General features: G+C 39.6%; 1 protein-coding gene across 3 annotated transcripts in view; it reads left to right on the top strand.

Annotated features, from left to right (window-relative positions):
* Positions 1 to 21,146, top strand: part of MAP3K1 (mitogen-activated protein kinase kinase kinase 1) — an 81,829-nt gene that overhangs the window by 14,819 nt on the left and 45,864 nt on the right. Inside the window, exon 1 of one of the 3 annotated variants that reach the window (XM_079916397.1) lies at positions 6,706 to 6,726. The exons of the other annotated variants lie outside the window; for them this stretch is intronic. The gene's annotated coding sequence lies outside the window, so the exon portion shown is untranslated. Of the gene's footprint in view, positions 1 to 6,705; positions 6,727 to 21,146 lie in introns of those variants that run through there. 3 annotated transcript variants of the gene reach the window in all.

Genomic DNA, 21,146 nt, shown 5'->3' on the forward strand with positions numbered 1-21,146 from the left:
GCAGTATATTTTCCTTATTATTTTGAAATTATTAACGAGAATAATGGAAAATGCAACTTTCAAAATTATGTGATGTGGGATAAAGCATGTCATCGGTAGGACATAATGAGGGTTCTCATCACTTTGTGAGGACCTAAGGCTGATCCCCTGGGTCTCTTTCTCATCTGTGAAAAGAAGAGGTTGGCTTACATAATTTTTTCGTTCCCTTCAAGCTCTAGCAAATTATATTCCAAAATTTTAATTTGAAAATTATTTTTTGTGGCTAGATTTAGTTCTAATTATTAAAACAAGTAGATTTTTGAACTTATAAACTCTTGAAATTTTAAAGCTGGGTACCAACTATAAAAAGAAATGCAAATGAAAAGCAATGAAGGCTCAGAAAAGAGATAATCATATTTATTACCTGACATTATATGATGAGAAGTATTTTTTAGAAAGCATATAACTGTCGGGAGAACAGTATTTTGCAAAATGGAGAAAATAAATTAGGGTAAGGTCATTTGCATGTTTGTGTTTAGCAAATATGCTTAGAGAGTAGTTTTGAAAATAACTTTTTACGCCTAATTTTTAGCAACTTTACTGCTGTTAAAAACTATCTTTTTTTCCTCAACTTTAATTATATAAGGAAAGGACATTCCCTAGGGATAACCTGTAATAAGCAAAGCAATCCTTTGACTTTTTCCTATGTTTATAAAGACCTTTTTGTAAACATGCATGTGTATGCATACTCTTTTGTTTAACTAAAACTTTTAAAAGACAGTTGTATTGTTTCCTAATTGTGAAAATTCATATTTCGTTCTGTTTCAGGAGTTCTTTTCACATGATTTATATAGAGTTGGCAGTTGCTGGAAAGTATGAATTTCACTATGAATTTTTTTTCTTTTTAATCTAGTAATTTGGGGCTCAAGTGGTAGAAAATCTTGAGTTTCAAATAGTTTTGGAATTGAACTTTTAAACTGATTTAATCATTGTGGTTACACCAATTTGAAGCATATTCACACAAAACTCTCTTGCCCGTCACTATTCTTCATATATAGAACTGAAGCTGCTTATAATTCATTGCAGAGCACCCGGACATCCAACAGTAATTACTGTTTTAGATTCCTGGTAGTGAAGAATACTTGACCCTTCCTCCTTCCATTAAAACCCACACAGCTCTCTAATTCTGATTGTTGTGATCAGTTATTCAGATATTTGGGAGCACTTACTGTATGCTACCAGCACGTGATTTCCAGACAAGGCTGTGATAAGAAATAGAGCAAAGTCCTTTTGAGCCTTGGTTGCCTTAGCACCATTCTTCCATCCTATCGTGACTGATTATGGTAACTAACTGGCTATAGGTTTTGTCACCAATAAATACGGCAGCTAGACTGTCATTTGCACAATGCAAACTGAAATCATCCTGCAGTTTTATAAGTGGATAGTAGAACATTCCCTCCACTGCAAGAAGATTTGCTAGGAGAGTCTTAAATAATGCCCAAAACACATGAGAACAAAGCTTTCCCTTTTGGCACTTAGGTCCATAAAGGCAGTTTTGGCATCGAAGAGAAAAGGTTTATGTTCAAGAACTTCTTGATTTCTATTCTCCCTCTTACTTCCTAGGCCAAGTTTTGGTGATAACATATAAAACCATTAGTGTGTAAAGTCAGCTTATCTGTAAGTACAGCAACTTGAAAAATAAATGTGTTCAGAATTACATTGTATAATATAATGCTTTATTCTTGTTGAAGATTCACCAAAATAATGTATTTTAATTACTAAAAACAAATTAGTAGAAATTTCTTATCTACGTAGAAAATATGGTCAGCCATGCACTGAGCCAAGATGAAATTGTTTTTTCTGAGTTGTGTTTTTGTTTCTTATTCCCCCAGTCCCCAACACATAGACTTGCCACCCCCCCCCCGCCCACGTCTTGCTAAAGTACTGACTTTTCATTCCATGCTGACAAGTTGTGCTGGAACTTGCCATTACAGGGTCTTCAGTAAGCAACTTACACAGAATTCTGTGCTGTAGCAAGGCTCGTGTAGTGCCAGTGCATTCACACTTTTTCCTATATTTCTCTGTTCTTTATTAAAAATAAATCTCATTTTATAAATTATTTATTGAACATTTATAGGGTTTGCATTTTTTATCAAATCTGCTTTACACTTTAGATTACCTATACCATACTTTTACTCCTAGGCTGACTTCCCGTCCTTATACTGTTGGGTTACCCCTGCCCTGGTATATCATTTCTTGTGAATGTAGGGCATATACCCTGAAAAACCATAATTCAAAGAGAGACATGTACCACAATGTTCATTGCAGCCTATTTACAATAGCCAGGACATGGAACCAACCTAAATGTCCATCAACAGATGAATGGATAAAGAAGATGTGGTACATATATACAATGGAATATTAGTCGGCCATAAAAAGAAACGAAATTGAGTTATTTGTAGTGAGGTAGATGGACTTAGGGTCTGTCTTACAGAGTGAAGTAAGTCAGAAAGAGAAAAACAAATACTGTATGCTAACGCATATATATAGAATCTAAAACAACAACAACAAAAATGGTACTGATGAACCTAGTTGCAGGGCAGGAATAAAGATGTAGACATAGAGAATGGACTTGACACAGGGTGGGAGGGGAAAGCTGGGGCGAAGTGAGAGTAGCATTGACATATATACACTACCGAATGTAAAATAGCTAGTGGGAAGCAGCCGCATAGCACAGGGAGATCAGCTCGGTGCTTTGTGACCACCTAGAGGGGTGAGATAGGGAGGGTGGGAGGGAGGCTCAAGAGATAGGGGATATGGGGACATATGTATGCATATGGCTGACTCACTTTGGTGTACAACAGGAAACTAACACAGTATTGTGAAGCAATTATACTCCAATAAAGATACATTTTAAAAAATACATTTTATTTAAAAGCCAGAGAGTTTTTAAATCTGTGGCAAAGGTTAGCCCAAAGACATAGAAAATTGCATACTATTAATTATTCATTTTTTAGATACCTAATCTAGGATTTTTTTTTTTTTAGTGTGCTGTGGAGATTGCCTACATTAAAAACATTGAAAATAACACACAAGTTTTGTAAAAAGTTTTTACGTAAGGAATAATATATTTAAAATGTTGATTCATTCTTTACCATATGCTTAGGCAGCCACGTGTCAAATCTTTTTAAATACAATACTGTCTTCTTTCCATAAACCATTGAAACTTCAGCATTCCAGCTTTGTCTTCCAACAACTCTTACCCATGAAAATGAGATAAAATTTTGGTTTCTTAGGATCATGTGTGTGAATTTGAGGTTCAGAGACTGTGGTCACTATGGTGATCTGACAGCCATCACCAGCTCTCCTCCAGGATTATGTCACCTGTAATTGTCATGGGGGAAATGGTGACATCAGCACTCTTAGCTGCTATAATTTCAGAATCACAGCCCAGTAACTATTTTGGAGTCACTCCTATAGGTCTGGGAAGTGAAACATCAGTAGGCTCATGTTGGATCCTGGGTAGCAGAGGGATCCACTGCTGTGCTGCAGCTGAAGCCAGGGTGAATTCCTTGGCATGGATCATTTCAGATGTCTCTAAGAGCTGCTCCTCCTGAATAAGGCTGGCTCAACAGGATGCTGAACTGTTCTTACCTGCTGGAGCATAGAAGCAGCCACTGGGACGTTTTTTAGGAGACAGGTCAGGAATGGGATGGAGAGCAGGAAGGGCGGGTTGTGGTGGCAGCTAGAAATCAGTCTCTAGAACCAGTGAACTCCGAAACCTCATCGGGCTGCTTCCAAGGTAGTTAGACTCTGAGAGAGGGAGGTGGGCCACAAAGACCTAGGCCTAAATTAGCTTTAACCCCTGATTTGTAACTTAAGTTTTCCTAGTTGTTCATTTTGTAATTAAAGTTTAATTCGACTAACCACCAAGTGGGCCTTTAGACTGCCATTTCAAAAAATTGGTAGCATGCTAACTTTCACACTTATTAAATATTTAGAATCATTGACCATTTGTTTCCCTTAGAACTTTAAATATTAAAAAAAACACTTTTGAACATTCTAGTCTATTCAGAATATCTATGATTGTTTATGTAGGACTAATAAAAAAATTAGAAACAAATGAATTCCATGAGAATTCTTTTTTTTTTTAATAACCATGAGAATTCTTTTTTGACCTCTCAGTAGTCAAGTAGCGCTACTTGAAGATGAGATAATGTGGATAATACTTTAAAAACCAAAATTATTCTGATGCAAAACTTCTGTCTTTACTGTCTCAGGTAAAATGAAAAGCCTACTCAAATTGCAGTCCAAATTCAAGAGTTCCTTATGGACATATCTGATTCCTTCTTTCTCCCTTGTAACTATTGGATAGGGAATTGCCAGGTGTCTTTAGTTGAAAGGTACTTAACCTGCTTTCCGACTGCTTATTGTGGTGGACTAAGTGTTGGCATTGGCTCAGGCCCATCAGGCCCGTCTCCAGTATTATCTTACCACTTCTGCAGGACATTGAGTAAAGTTATTTAACTGCTTTGAATCTGACTGTCCTCATCTGTGAATTAGAAATAATGATACCTTTCCTACTACCAGAATTTGAAAAGATTGAATGAGATGGTGGATATGAAATTACTTTCAAAGGGTGAAAATAAAGCCCTAAGGGACTTCCCTGGTGGTCCAGAGACTCCATGCTTCCAGTGCAGGGGGTGCAGATTCGATCCCTGGTCGGGGAACTAAGATCCCACATGCCACGTGGCACAGCCAAAAAATTAAATTAAATAAAAAAAATAAATAAAGCCCTAGGATTTATGGTCACAGTGTTTTAGAATTCAAGAGTACAACCTCCTGACTCTTAGAGTGGCATTAGAGAGGTTCCGTCATTGAGCACGAAGTGCAGTGTGGGGCTAGGGTGCCCCTGCGTAGCTCACCTTAGTCCATCCTAGTTTAGCTGCATTCTCCTGCTGTGCTTGTCTTATTGGAAATATCAATAGTAGTTAATTTCCTCTGTGCCTGGTACACTGGTACGTTATATAGCTTGTCTCATTTTAAGCCTTGTACTATCCTTGTGAAGTAAGTGCGGTTTTTATTCCTATTTTACAGATGAGAAAACAGAGACCCTGAGAGGTGAGGTAACCTGGCACCTAGTGGGTGGGTGAAGCCTGGGTGTGAACCCTGGCAGTTTGACTCCAAGACTGTGCTCTTTAACCTTATGGTAATCTTGTATGCATATTTTAATATTTTTTTAAATCAGGAGATGGGTTTGAGTTATATCAGAGAACAAATTTCATTGTCTATTGACTCATTTTCCCTGTCTTGGCTGTTTAGGTCCTCCAAAATATACAGGAAGCATCAGTGAAATGTTTTAACATTTTTCGTTGTTATGTGAAGTTCTTATAAAAGAAGACCGGTTGTAAACACAAATTTAGACTTCAGTATGTTTACTGTACCAGAAAAGAGAGTAGGCTCAGGGTGCAGATGTGGCTGAACTTCCTTCATGCGCACACCTTTGCCAGCAGAATGGGAGATGTGCTCGGAGTGCATGGTCAATGTTAACACTTGTGGAGCCTTCACCCTTTACAGAGTGCTCGCACAGGCTGTCTCATCCTCGCCCTGCGACACAGGCATCTTCCCATTTTACAGCTGGTGGGAATACCTCAGAAATGTTAGGGGGCAATAGGCAGAGTGAAAACTCCTGACCCTCTGCTCTGTATATACACACGCTCCCTCCTCTGGGCTTCTCCTAGGCTCACACCTGCATGTCCTATTGCATGCTCTGAGGTAGCTGCCTTGGGTAGCTCAGGCATTTAAAATTTATTTGTTTACAACTAAACATAGCTGTTAGAGCTCTTAATAAATGGGTCATGAGAATAATAGCTAGTTTTCATTTCCAGTGGTTTCAAATTAAAGCTCAATTTAGACTTCGGCATTCTTTTAATTGGTGTGTTTTGAATGTTGGTTGTGCCTGTTTACTCATTAGAATAAAGATACTAATTTCTAAGGCACACATCCAATATAGCGTTATGCCTAAATGGGCTTCAGTTCATTTATTCTCTTACTGTTATTTGTTCTCTACTAGTAATATAAGTTAACGAATGCCTGCCTATCAAGTATTTTGTCTTCAGCAGCCATCTTCTATAATTAAAAGAGCTTAGTGGCTCTGAGAGAATTCAGTAATTTCCCTGACCCTATGCCTCCCCAACAAACAAAGGAGATTATCTTTGAGTTTAACTGCAGAAAGGTCACTCAGGTAAAACTGAAATCTCCTTTAAGGCAAGATAAATATCTTTGCCCTTAACTGGGTCTCTAATATTCCATTATTTTGTTTCTTAAATAACAGTAGTAATGTGTTTGCAGTCCCAGAAATCTTACATATGTGCTGCTTCTGGAAAGTTTCACTATCATTCCAAACTCAGTAATGTTTACTGATATACCATGTGGCTACTACTGTTCTAGGAACTGAGTTATCCCCAGATAAGAGCTGGTAGGTAACAAGATAATTCAGTTCTTGTGTTCTCTAGCTAGTTACTGATTACCAGTAGTTAGTTTCATGAGAAACTCTTGGAGAAAACTGAGGAGTAGTTGTAGGTTCTACCTGGGTTTGACCATTTTCATGTACACACTGGATATGAGACAACTTCATGAATGCTGCCTGTTGATTGTCCTTTTAGGGTACAAATGATGTAGGCAATGAAGAAAAAAGATGAAGAAAGAAATACTGTTGCGCTTTAAGAAAGCCCTCTTAATAAAAACGTGAGTTGACACCCCCCCAAAAAAAATCAAGAATGATTGTGTCAGACTCCTGAAAATGATTTTATTATGTGTATTGTATTTATATACAGCTTTTAAGAAAACAACTTGTAGAAAGTAAAATATGCTTAGCTTTATATCTTATTACATTGATAGTAATTCCACCTCTGGGATTGAAGTTTCCTGGCTGAGATGCTTCTCGTTAATGGTGCCTTTGCTCAGTTCAGTCTTGGGTTTCTCCGAATCTCTCACAATGGCCAAGAATTGAGGAATGAATGGGGACTTCCTATGGGCAATTTTGATTTCCTGATAGGCAGGCCCCGGCTTATATCCATACCTCTGAAAGGATAGTGGGGAATTCTAGCTCAGATTCCTCCGAGCAGTGCCAGGATTTCCTGGAAGAGAGCAGAGAAGAACCTGCAGGAAAATGATACCTGAGAGGCAGAGGAGACTGTTTTACCCAAGGAGAAAATGGTCAGCAGTAGTAATGCCACTGGGCAGGATGCAAGGGTAGCTGTGACTGCCTCAAGGCCAGAATTAGTGGAGTATTGAGCATTGGAGCCACTGAGCTTCCTTAAGGGATGACAGGGCAGTGAGGAAGCCCAGGCTCCTCTTGAGAAGCTGGAGGAGGACGGAGTGGGAGAGAGGCAGAAGCCTAAGGATTTGCAAAAGCGGGGAAGCGTTTTGGGGTTGGTTGGGTTGGTTTTTGTTTTAAGGCAAGAAGGGAGGATGCTCATAGGCTGAAGAGACGGAGCATAAGAGGGGAGGTTTGTTGTTAAAGTAGTGAGTGTGCTTTCCTGGAACACTGACATTTCTTAAGGGAGGGGCTTGGAGGGTGCTTGACTGCATAGTGAATAGGAAGCCAGTCTGTGATGAAGTTTGCCATGGTTATGAAATATGTTGGTAGGGGTTTTCTCGGTGTTTAAATTATTATTGCTCATGGAGTAACAAAACATTCATCCACCTGGCAAATTTATTAAGAAGTGGCTACATGCCAGGCACTAGGAATATAGCAGTGATGAAACAGACAAAAATCCCTGCCCCCACAGAGATTATGTCTTCACAGAAACATGGTTGTAAGTATTCTTGGAATCCATTTCATGGTTTCTGCTTGCACTTTTTTTCATGTTTTGTGGCCTTCCCTTAGAATGACATGAACACTAAAGTGACCTTCCTGCACCAGATGTTCAGAGGATTGCTTTCTGTCCAAGCCTTCCGGGTGGCTCTTGGATTTTTCTACCCTCTTCCTAATTGCTGTTAGTAGTTACCTTATGGAAATACTGTCCAGGTCCCATTTTAACTTAGGCAGCACGTCTACCTGACTGGTAGCCAGTCAGATTTTGATGTCGAAGGTGTGGGTGTGGCGATAGTCTGGGGAGGTAACCCAAGAGTACTTTCTTAGTAATAATAAAATATCAAAGTTTTAAAATGATTTCTTTTTAGAAAAATAATTGAGGACATATTTAGAAATATCCTTGTACATATTGCTTATTATCTTGCATAACTGATAGACTTTCTTGGATGGAAAGTGGTAGAGATATGGCTGATGCTTTGGCACTTAGGCGGTTTATCTTTGCTTCAGGTAGAGGGTGACTTGTTACTTATATGTCGCTAGTGGTTGTGCCATTGATAAACATTTGTTTATGTCCCCTAAGCAAATTTTTGAAGTTTTGTCATACATATGTGATCGTCAGATTGTGAGAAAGTTGTTGAGAACAGCTGCTTTAGCTTATTGGTGAACATCCATTCGGCAAACTTCTGTTGAAGAGAAAGGACCCGGGAGCATGCTCTGCAGCCTGCCATTCTGGGAATGCTTACTTGGAACATTGAACAAAATTGATTCAAGTCCCTAGTCTCATAGTTTACCTTAATTCATTTGAGTTTTATGTTTTAGTCATACTTGTTTTTTGTTTTTAGTTTCTTTTTGCGGTACGCGGGCCTCTCACTGTTGTGGCCTCTCCCGTTGCAGAGCACAGGCTCCGGACGCACAGGCTCAGTGGCCATGGCTCACGGGTCCAGCCGCTCCGCGGCACGTGGGATCTTCCCGGACTGGGGCACGAACCCGTGTCCCCTGCATCGGCAGGCAGACTCCCAAGCACTGTGCCACCAGGGAAGCCCCATATTTGTATTTTTAACACAAAACTGTCACTGCACCGCTCTCCCAAATCTTGGAATAAAATTGACATTCTAGAAGTAGATGCTTTATTTTTTTCATGCTTATGCTGTGGTTTCAAATGCATCCTGCTAGCCGTATCCCCTCCAAACTAGGAGAATCCAGGTTTGAGGAGTCTGGATTGGGGGTTCTAGCGCTGTCTCTTCCCTGGAGACACCCCATTCATTGACCTCCTCAGCTAGTTCCCTTTCTTCCACTCAGGTTTCTTCCTAATAGGATGTAGTCTTGTCTTCTGCCTCTTCCCTCCCAGGCACAAAATCTTTTGGGATTTTCTTTAGAATTCTTTCTTCCTGTTAACTACAGGAAAATCAATAGGTATTAACAAAATTAGAGATATGGACAAGTCCCAAAGTTATGGAAAAGTTTTTTCCACTGAAATACATGTGTCTAAGCTTATGGTTTTGGGCTTCCTTTACTGACCATCTCAGTGTTTTACTGGGGGTGAAATCTGTCACTCTTACTACAGCTGGTATTCCCAGCTCTTCTCTCTTTCTGCAGTGTTCCTAAAACTAATGGTGGGGAGTTAGTTTACACAAAGGCCTCAGTGAAGCTTATTTACATCTGAGAGATCTTTCGTATTGGAAGGGTGTTACTTCCTCATCGCCTGCTGTGTACAAGTACCAGGCATTTCAGAGTCAGTACTGTTAGAGTGGTGGATGAGTAGGACATAGGCCTTGCCATCAAGAAAAAACACAGCCCGAGGGGAAAGATCAATCTCTTCCTTTATTCAGCACATATTTATTGAGTGTCTGCCATATGCCAAGCTTTCTGCTAGGGCAAGGAGCATAAAGTTAAGACTCGTTTCTGCTCTCAAGGATTTCACAGTCAAATGTTGGAGACAGACAAGTAAGAAGCCATTATAACAGAGTGCTATTTGCTGAGTTGGGACTGAGGAAGGACCCCCCGCCCCCCCCCCCGCCCTGACTGAGTTAGAGGGGCTGTGACCAGTGGGGAAGGCTGAAGGCAGCTTCTGGGATAGTTTCTCCAAGGAAGGGAGGACCCTAGAACTTGTGATGAGGTGGGAACCACAGGATATACCTAAGGAAAATTAGACAAATTTTATTTTTATTTTTTGCTTCTTCTGTATACTAGATAAACTCACATTTTATTAATTGTCAACATTGTTTCTGTTTTTCAACGTAAAAGTTTTGAGTTTCAGCCAGAATGATAATGAAGTTTTTTTGTTTGTTTTTTTGCGGTACACGGGCCTCTCACTGCTGTGGCCCCTCCCATTGCGCAGCACAGGCTCAACGGCCATGGCTCACGGGCCCAGCCGCTCCGCGGCACCGGGGCACGAACCCGTGTCCCCTGCATCGGCAGGCAGACCCCCAACCACTGCGCCACCAGGGAAGCCCTTAGTTATTTAATTAAAAAGAATATTAATATGCATGCTTATGAAAGAGTTGCTGTCATGTTTTAAAACAGAAAACAATAATACAATTTATAAAGTACAAGTATAGTTCTTTGCCCCATTTCCATTCAGGTTATTCTTTTATAATTGAAGTCTTTAAAATTAGAAAATGGTTAGGAAGAATGGCTTTTGAAGCATATATCAGGCTAAACTGTAAGTCAAAACCTGCCAGTTTAAAATAAATGCGATTCTTTGGTTCTCCTAAATTGTAGCTTTTGCTACAGTGAAAAGAAATTAGCATATTTATGAACATCTGCAAAATTCCATTGAAATGAGAAGACATTATTCAGGTAGACAGAATGTAATGATTCAGACTATATTTGGGACAGGATATCGGAATTAATGTGGCTTCTCTTTCAAGGTATTTGTGGGCAGATGACATCTTTAATATTAATAATTGCCTGTTACATTTTTAAGGAAAGAGTGCCACCTATTGAATGAAGGTTTTTTCTCTCCTCCCATTCCATTCCTAGAACGTTCTGTTTCACTTTGAATCCTTGGTTTCTCCAACTGTGTACTATAATTAATTCCAATAGGTAATTTATGCCAGACAGTGAACAAAGAAGTTAGATTCACTCTTGATCCTATCTTCCAATGGATTAACTAGGGTGGCTAGTATTCTTAGAGGGAGTTTGTGCCTCCGAAACCAACTGTAGAAACAAAACCTAAACATAAGCATGATTCAGCTCTTTGCAAGTTTCAAAACCTTCCCATTATTTTAATGTATTCTCTAGCTGAAGGGTTTTTTGTTTGTTTTAAGATGGGTGTATGGGCACTCAGTGAATAGGAATTATTCCGGAATAATTGAAAGGGATTGAGGAATTTATGACATTGGTCAAGATCTGCTGGGGAGACCTCAGTCTCCCAGGGGATATTGTTGGATTGTTGGATCACAACTTGGCCATAGGTCACTTGGGGAGATTCCTGAGGTTCAAATCCAAATACCTACTTCAAAATAAACCACGTGGTACTTTTCGGTAGTTCTTATCTGTGAAAGGCTGAGAACATGAACACTAGCAAACACACCAGTATCAGAAGTAAAAGATTTCATTTGAGAATTTACGTGGCCATTATTTGTAGTTTATTGGCACGTTTGTGGTGTATCGGCTTAATACATTGCTAGGCATCGATTGTCTCCAGCTTTTCCACTTGTTTATTGGACTGTGCAAGTAGGGAGTGATTTTTTTTAAAGGAGGTGAACTGTATGCTAAATTGATTTATACTTGCTGATGTAGACAGATTAATCGTACAGCCCACTGAGGGATGATATTTTGTATTAAAATCCTAAAGTCAAAAACAAAAAAATAGGGCTTCCCTGGTGGCACAGTGGTTGAGAGTCCGCCTGCCAGTGCAGGGGACACGGGTTCGTGCCCCAGTCCGGGAAGATCCCACATGCCACGGAGCGGCTGGGCCCGTGAGCCATGGCCGCTGAACCTGCGCGTCCGGAGCCTGTGCTCCGCAACGGGAGAGGCCACAACAGTGAGAGGCCCACGTACCGCAAAAAAAAAAAACAACCAAAAAAATATATTGTGTAAGGTATTAAAATTCATTCCATATAAAATGTTTAAGTTGTCTAACCCAAATATGTCAAGCTTATGTCCTAAATACCAGATGTAATTAACCAAAGATGTCACTTTTTTTTTCAGTTTAAAGAATAAATTGCATCTAAGAGAGTAGATCTTAAAAGTAAAATAAGTAAGTAAATAAATTGCAGTGACATCTATTCATGTTACTTAAATAAGGAGTACTAATTGGCTGAATGGCAAGCATTCTCTGAAAATATTATGATTTTCTAGTAATACAAAAGCAAAAAAATTTTAGCAGTAATTGTGTTTTCATATTAGCAGTCAGAATGACTCATTAAATGTTAACACTGTATCCCAGCTTTTCTCCATTTAAAAAAAGCAAACTCTCACCTCTCTGACTTGACACAGATTAAGCATTTCTGAAATGATGATACCACATTATGGGAAAAGCAGGCTTTGTGGCCGCAGAGAGCCCTGGACTCGGGAGTTAGAATTCAGATTGGAACATTGTCACAACTGAAGCTGAGACTTGGCCAGAAAGCCACCATGCTTCATTTCTCATTTCAGGCTACTACTTCACATCTTTTTGACTCAGAGCACTTAAATACGCAAAATGGTTATGTGTCTTTTAAGGAAGAGAAATCTGTGGTTCTTTCATTTAAAAAAAAAAAAACTAGAAAAGTTAATGTTTTCAGTGTTTTAAAAAAAACCCTTGAAATCCATGTTTTGTGGTCTCTCCTTTCTTGAATGTTTCTCCTAACGGTTGTTTTATCTTTCTGAGAGAGCTTTGATAGAGTCCCTTGTACATAATACATACCCTTTTAATAATTAGATTTGAATTGCTTTTATCATAGTGCCTATCAGGGGTACTGAGTCTAAAAGTTTAGTAATTTCTAGTCTGAGTTTCCACAGGGTCTGTGGATCCGTATTTGTTCTATGGTGTTGTTAATGTTGAGAAAGGATTCTCACATTTTAAAACACCAGGAGCCACTGGATTATAGATGTACAAAGAATATTTTATACAAATAAACTGTTGGGAGGTATTCTCCAGATACAACAATTAGAGGGAGTTTGTGGATCCTGTTGAGCTTTATATTTTTTGATATTATTTCTCCCTCACAGAACTATAGCATTTACATAGTGGCATTAATAAATGAATCATGTTCATTCTAGATGGCCCTGAATCTTGTAGTCTGATCTGATTTGGTAAATTCTTGAATTCCAGAAAGGTTGTGAATCGCTTAAAGATTATGTAGCTGGCTAATGGCCTAGTTATGACTTGGCTCTTAATCTCAAGACTCCCCAGTCCTGTTATTTTTCTTTGGTTTTGTGAAGCCTCCCACAGTGTAGAGAAGAGTAATTCAGTAGCACATGTTTATTTTTAAGGAATATATCAGCCATACAGAGGGAAAATATTAGAGCATAATATAACGAACAGCCATAAAACCATTGCCTGTATTTAATAAATGTTAATATTTTATCATATTTGCTGCAATTGGGTATCTGTGCTTTAAAGAAACGAATATTCAAGACACAGTTGGAGCCTCCTCCTTTGTCTTCTTACCTCCCTCCTTGCACCCCACCGGTAGTGGGCCACATAGTAGCCTTGTTTGGCAGTCTTCACATTCCAGATATCTCTAATCAACATTGTTACCTCCTGAAACTAGAAAAAAATAGTTGTATTTTGCTATTTTCATCTGTTTTTCAACTAACATATTGTTAAAAGAAATTATGTGTAACATAGACTAGAAGGAAGAGCACAGGGCTTTGAAGCCAGAGAGACCTGGTTTTGAAACAAAGAATTCCCACTTACTGTGGATCCTTAGTCAAGTTACTTATCTTTCTGTAAGAGTTTCTTTGTCTGCACAAGGGAGACAATGTGTCTTACTTACATTGTAGCCTCGTGTGAGAGTTGGAGCCCCTGTAAGGATAGCACCTAGCATGATACCCAGTTCAGAGGAGGTCTCCATAAAGAGTAGCAGATCATAAATAATGATCATAGTAATAGTTGTAGTAGTTGCATTTATTGTGTGCTTACCATATACTTGGCACTATGTTAAGTGCTTCATCCATGTTCATTCATTTTAAAACTGTGAGATGAGAACTATATGCTAAGGGCTTAAAACAGTGAAAGGCACAGAGAGGTTAAATAACTTGGGCCAAAGCCATACAGCTAGTAGGTGTCAGACCTTGGATTTTCACTCAGTCATTCTAGCTCCAGAGCTCATGCCACTGATCACCATGCCATCCATCTTGATGATGTTTGTGGTATGACTTCTTTATCTACCCTGTCCTAGGAACATGTCCTTCAAGTTACGTCATTTCTGTTGAATAAGAAGCCCTTTTGATTTTGCTGTGTATACAACCAAGATTTTACTGGTTTGGGTGGCTATTGCCCCATCAATGCCCCTAACAAACCCCACCGCCGTACTTTCTAAACTCCCCAGTGTGGGCCTGGCATGACTAGTGAACGAATTTGGTCAGTTCCCTGTAGCCATCTCTGGACAGCTCTGCCTCCTCGGCCATTGCCCTCGCCTCTTTCAGCCACACTGGTCTCACTGCCTCTGCTGAGCACTGATGCTGCTTCTGCCCTGATCTGCTTCCCACCAGTCACTGCCAAGAGTGCTGTCATCAGTGCTGAAGACACACGAGTGCTTCCACTGTGCCAGAGCTCCAGGGGTTTGCAGTGAAGTGAGGACCGTGCCCCAGGCCCCTTTTTTATTTCAGATTCTGGGGCTTTCCTCTAGGCATATAGAGCTATTTAGAGCAAATGGCTTATCGGGTTTTCGGCTTTGTTTTTTTGGCTGATACCTTCTTTGTCTTCACCCCGGACCTAAGTCCTTGGCAGAGAGTGAGCAGACTGGGCCTGGGGCAAATCTTAGTGACAAACTCTGGCCTCTGCTAGCGGTTAGATTGGGCCACGTTTGTATGTCTGACATCCACTTCTCTTAAGATGAGTTTGTACCAGGTGAATTTACTCATCTCAAGCTGGCTGTCAGGTGATCTTTTTCCCACATATTTTGATTCTTGGAGGCTTAGTTGCACTAAAGACAATTGCTGAATTTTATGATAGCTCGTGAAGCCTTATATTAAGACATTAAAACAGCTGGTGTTAGTTTCTTCTCTAGATTTTTCTTCTTAGACCTATTGACTCAGTTGAGCCAGAAAGGATATAGAGATGATCACATACACATTTCTCTCTAAGGACCACTACTACTCTGTCAAAGATGTTTTGCTTAAAGGACTTCTGTGCCAAATGAGTGCAAGGAATACTGTGTTACCTTCTTTTTTCTTCCCTCTTGGAAAAATATGATGCACATAGGTCTTTAAATTAACGTGTTTATTTTAGTGTTTCCTAAACAGCAGAATCATAAACTGTTTAATATTCTATAGAACATTATTTTCACCAGAGCTGTTTCTTTTGTCAAGAAAATCTTTCAGCCTTCATTGGCTCCAAGCCTGCCAGTCCTGTTCTTTCATTAAATATTATTCAGGCGGGCTTCCCTGGTGGCGCAGTGGTTGAGAGTCCGCCTGCCGATGCAGGGGACACGGGTTCGTGCCCCGGTCCAGGAAGATCCCACATGCCGCGGAGCGGCTGGGCCCGTGAGCCATGGCCGCTGAGCCTGCGCGTCTGGAGCCTGTGCTCCGCAACGGGAGAGGCCACAACAGTGAGGCCCGCGTACTGCACACACACACAAAATATATATATATATTATTCAGGCATCACCTCCTCTGTAGATCTTTCTAGGACTCTCCTAGATAAAATTAAGATGGAGATCCACTCCATCCTTGCAACTATTTATGATATATTAAAATACATCTATTATAGCAAGGTTGGCATCTGTTTTCTCTGTTCTGCTAGACTAAGCGCCTAGAGGGATAGAGATCCTGTCTTACTTTTCTTTATCCCACTTCGTATTTGTATCTCTGTTGCCTAGCCCAGAGCTTACACGTAGTAGGCGTGCCAACATTCATTGAACAGAGTGGTTTTCTAGCATTAAAAGCATAGAGAAGAAAAGCTACATTTGTCAGGAAGTCATTCTTCCTCATTCTGAGCATCCCAGTTAACATGCCTTTCCACCAGCTAGGAGGAAGTACTGTAGAAATAGTGCTAGCTGTTCCACGGGGTTTGAAAGAAATCATTCTCCTAGCAAAAAGGCTGTAAGAGGGCTTTGTGCTCTACTTCAGCACTATATGCCTTCTCATCCATTAATCTGGGAATGTTAAAAACAGTCCAAGGGTTTTTATTAACACAGAAGGTACTCAAAATGTTACATTTTTAACTTTAAACCACTTTTCTTAAACTGTGGGAGGGAAAATGTGCAGTAACATACCACTTTTGCGATTATTAGTTTTGTTCATTTGATCTTTTAGAATATTCAAACTGAAGCTGCCACATTTCTTTCAAGGTAATTGACTTAGTAAAAATGTAATCACACACCCATTGGAGAAGGTTCCAAAGAAAAACATACATCAGAGCCCCCCATAACACTGACTTGGGAGCTTTTTGATGAAAACCAAAATGGTGAAGGAGCAGCCATCTTTTCCCCCTGGAATACCTGCTTTGTGCCATGGATTATGTACCAGAGCCCTTAGATGGAGGACAGGACACATGGCTTTTCTGAAAACTGCCCCAATAGTAGTAGTGTAGGGAGTTCCGATATACTTCTGTAATGTAGTATAAAAGCTCACTTACATTTATGCATCAGTTGTCTTTTACACATTCCCAACCCTAGGTTTGTCAAGTAGCATGAAAGAGGAATTCTTGAAAGCAAATACACATTTAGCCAAATACTGTAAAAAATTAGCATCCTTTTCCTTGCTTACTGATCTATATTCAACAGTTAAAGAAGAGGATGTTCATACGTCCCATTTTTTCCCCAAAGGTTTCTAAAGGTTCTTCGTCAGTTATCAAGGACACAACAAAGGAAGGAATAAACAGTGGAATTTTTAGCACTGAATATTAAAAGAATACAGGCTTACAGAGTAAAAAGTATTTGAAGCTTTCATGGGTTTTTATTGGAAAGGAACAAATGAGAAATGCAACCATATTGGTTTTAAACTCCCGCTGTAAACAATGACTCTTAAAAAATAGTTTACATTAAACCTGTAGATTTTCTTGAGTTCATGAGTGAGAAGAAAAGAATAGTGTGAATCTTATCCCATAGGAAGATGGGTAGAAGAATAGTAGTACTTAGAAATTTTGTTACAGAAGTGATTACTTTGATGAGTAAATAAAGTATTTTTGTAAAATATTTAGTTTAATAAACGTTCCAGGGACACCTAGCAACTTTTCAGTCCATTTGTTTTATCAGTGGTAACAGAACTGCATTCAGTTTTTCTGTCACTAAGATATTCATATATTTTGTGACATGATGAATCTTACAAAATCACAAAACTCATTTCTGTCCAGTTCTATTTTTACGATTTTCACTTGTCTGCATAAATATTGCCATCAAATTTCAGTTCATAATTTGTGACAAGTCAGTGAATTTCATTGAACTTGAATCGTAAGACATTATAGAACTGACGTGTTGGTTTCACTTTAGTCTGATTTGTTTTCTTTTATGCCCACACATGAGGGGTGTTCACTTGAAGAGACACCTGCCCTCACCATCTCTGGTTTTCCTCCTTGACTACTTTTTAAAAAATAATATTTTTTATTTCAAATTGCTAAATCTTCTAGGATGTTCATTTCCTTACTAAGCTAACTTGATTACTGACTTGATTCATCTTATTTCCTTTAATTTTCTTTAAATTTCTTATCAATTTTAATAGTCATTGCATATACTTGATTGTCTCTACATAACTACTTCCCTCCTGAATTTGCTGTATGTTTGAGCTGTCTGAATTATCTTTTCCTCCTGATGAGTTTTTTTTTTTTTAAATTTACTTATTTTATTTATTTTTTGTCTGGGTTGGGTCTTCGTTGCTGCCCACGGGCTTTCTCTAGTTGTGGCGAGCGGGGGCTACTCTTCATTGCGGTGTGCAGGCTTCTCCTTGTGGTGGCTTCTCCTGTTGTGGAGCACGGGCTCTAGGCACGTGGGCTCAGTAGCTGTGGCTCGCAGGCTCTAGAGCGCAGGCTCAGTAGTTGTGGCGCACGGGCTTAGTTGCTTCATGGCATGTGGGATCTTCCCGGACCAGGGCTTGAACCCACGTCCTCTGCATTGGCAGGTGGATTCTTAACTACTGCGCCACCAGGGAAGTCCTCCCAGATGTTTGTTGATTTGAAGTGATAACCAGCTGCTCTGACTCCAAATCATTGCTTGCTTATCAAGTCCGTGGCATCTGTTGCTCTGGGTGCTTTGTTTGTGGCTGCAGGACATGCCAGGGGAAAGGACCTGCCCTCAAAGAACTTGCACTTTCCTTGTCTAGGCTGACCTAGGTCAGCTAGAGAGCGAGTATTTGCAGTATGATTATCCACTAATATTTTGGTTTAATTTTGGTTAATTTCAAACATACTTATCATGATTCTATACCATGTTCTACTTTTCAGAATTCTGTAGTTTTTAGTGGAGAATAATTATAATCTTAAAACTCAAATGGGGTGATATTTTAATAGAACGGAATCCTTGATATCAGGTAAGTTGATTTTTAGTATGTGCAAGACAATTTAGAATAATTTATAAATATGAATCAATCAGAATAACTAAGGTGGTATTAAGCTGCTGGTAATCATTGTTGATAGTAAGCTATATTGTCATCTTTGTTATTTGACCTCCATATTATTTAATTTTTGATGTAGTTAACCAGAACGTGAGCTTTTTGAGGATGAAATTCTGTGCCTGTATCCTTCAAAGGACTAAATAGGAAGGTTTGCACATAATACTAGAAATAGTTTTTCTCACCCTGATGAAGATTTCTGATAGAGATTCAACATATTATAAAACTGATTATACCATGGCCATACCCATATTAAGACATCAACAGTCCTTTGTTGTGCTAAAGAGAGGATATTTACTCTGTATTGAGGGAAAAAAAAGTAGTTGCCTGTTTCTTGGTAAAAATAAATAGGAGTTGTGCCATCTTTAGTTCTTAGGGCCAAACATTACCGAGCACAACCTGGAATGAAATCTTCTGGGGACTAATTTTCATAATGTGAGCCACTTTTATATATTATTTCTTATGTAAAATTAGACGTGTTGTAAATGTTGCATTACATAAAGATGGAAGGGTTGGCCTTACCAATGATTTTATCTAATCCTTCTTGCTCAGAAGAGGGAAAAGGCCAGCAGTTGCCAATGACAATATATCTCTGGAGGAATTATCTTAAGGAAAAACAGAGTTTTTCCACCACTGAGATACAGATTTTTTGGCCTCAGATCTAGGTGTATGAATTTTAAGCAGTTGTAAATACTAAGTTTGCTTTTGCCCTGGAAATCATTCATATCTGAGTTAAATCCAGTATTTTTCACAGACTTTATCACCTTGGACACATAACCTCCCTGCTTTTTTTCTTATCTGCCAGTGGGATAGTTAAGAGTCCCACTCTCATGAGAATTGACTGAGATGACCCACTGTTAGCACAGTGCCCTGTCGATGGTAAGGGATGGTTAGCCTCTGTTGTTAGCCTTCATGCTTCACCACATTTTCGTCATCCTTTCCGAAGTCATTCCTTCTCTTGCCTTTTGCCTGGCAACTTAAATTTTAAGGGTCCCAGAGTGGTCTAGTTTTGTTTTGGGAGATAGTTCCTCCCTTGCTCTCTCTCCTCTTGGTAGCAAAGCTTGTGGGTTTTAGTATGTGAATTCCTGCTGCTAAGATAACTTCCCAAGCAGACCTCAGTTGGGTGGCTCTGAACTGTGCCTGTCCCAAATAATTCAGTGCATTTTCCAGGGTTCTTTGAGATTGCTTGGACACTGAGAGAATTGAGATTCTCCCTAAATAAAGTTATCCATAATCTAAACTGTTCTGGAAATCTTTATGTATACTAAGGTTAAACCCCATTAATTTCCAGAAGGGTTTCATATAATCATTATACTCTTTGTTACTCCTATTACAGTGACGTACTCTACTAATGAATAAAATTAATGTGCTTCTTTAATTCTTATAACGAAAGTTACCATTTAAAAAACTTGTTTAAACTTCTTTGAATCCTCATCAAGTAGATATCAACTTAGATATCTGATGCCGACTCGCTGTAAAGACAAAATCAGATTTGACAGTGACCTGCTAGACCAGTGAAGAGCACAGGCTTCAAAGTCAGATTGAGTGGGGTTTGAAGCCTGTTCCTACCACTTAAAACTGTGTGACCCTGGGCTTGTAACCCAGCCTCTCCAGACCTCAGATGGTAAAGACCTGATAGCGTTGTCGGGAAGATGAAATGAGTTAATAGTCGTAAAGCACCTAACACCTTGCCTGACACATAACATTCACTTTTTCTGTTATGACATAAGTCTGGCAGTTACTTCTCCAACCACTAGTTGTTGACTAACATTATATTTTCATGCTAAAGATGAACCATTTAAGAAATACCTTAAAGAAATTATAGTAAACTTGTAGGATTCTGTTTTTCAGTGTTTATCGAATGTCCTCTGTGTGCCAGGGAATGTGCTGAGTTAGTGTTTTCATCCGGCTCTTCGGGGTTGCAGGGAAGAGAGACATGTTAGGGTTTATTTCAGTGCAAAATAAAGGACCCGTGAAGTTTCTGCACATACGTGTGGCCTCTGGAGAACATGGTGATTTACCACGTGGGGAGGTATGTGTAAAAGTAGCTCCGGCTGGCTGGCATCATTGACAGGGACCCAGGTACAACTCTTAGGTTTATTGCTTATTCCCTTCTCCCTGTCGCTAACTACATCTTCCTTCTGACTAATTTCTCTCTTCTGCCTTATTTCTGTCTCATTGATCCTATTTACTACTTTGCTCTTTTTCTCTATTTTGATGCCATTCTTCCTGCCATAACACTCTCCATGTATCTTGTACTCAAACTCCCATAGAGAGAAGGTCTGGTGAAGATGTATAGCACCATCCAGTGTAGAGGGTGTTTGGATCAGGGCACATTCTTACACCAGCCAGCTGTGGACTTCAGGATGGGTTCAAATATATAAAGCATGGTGCCCCGGGTGTCAGACCCCACCCTGGGAAGAGGAATTGGCTATGGCTGGATAGGCCCTCTGGCTTCTTGTAGGGTGCCTTTTGTGGCCTGTCCAGGACATTTGGCACTGATGATAGAAGAATGAATAAGATGTGGCAACCTGTCCCAGAAGAGCTCCCAGTGTGGTGAGGGAAGCAGATATTTAAACAAATACTTGAGTTTATGCTGTATGATAATTAATACTAGCATACGGGGAGGGAATGGCTAACTGCTGTAGAA

The sequence above is a fragment of the Stenella coeruleoalba genome (assembly GCF_951394435.1).
Source record: "Stenella coeruleoalba genome assembly, chromosome: 3".
NCBI lineage: Eukaryota > Metazoa > Chordata > Mammalia > Artiodactyla > Delphinidae > Stenella > Stenella coeruleoalba.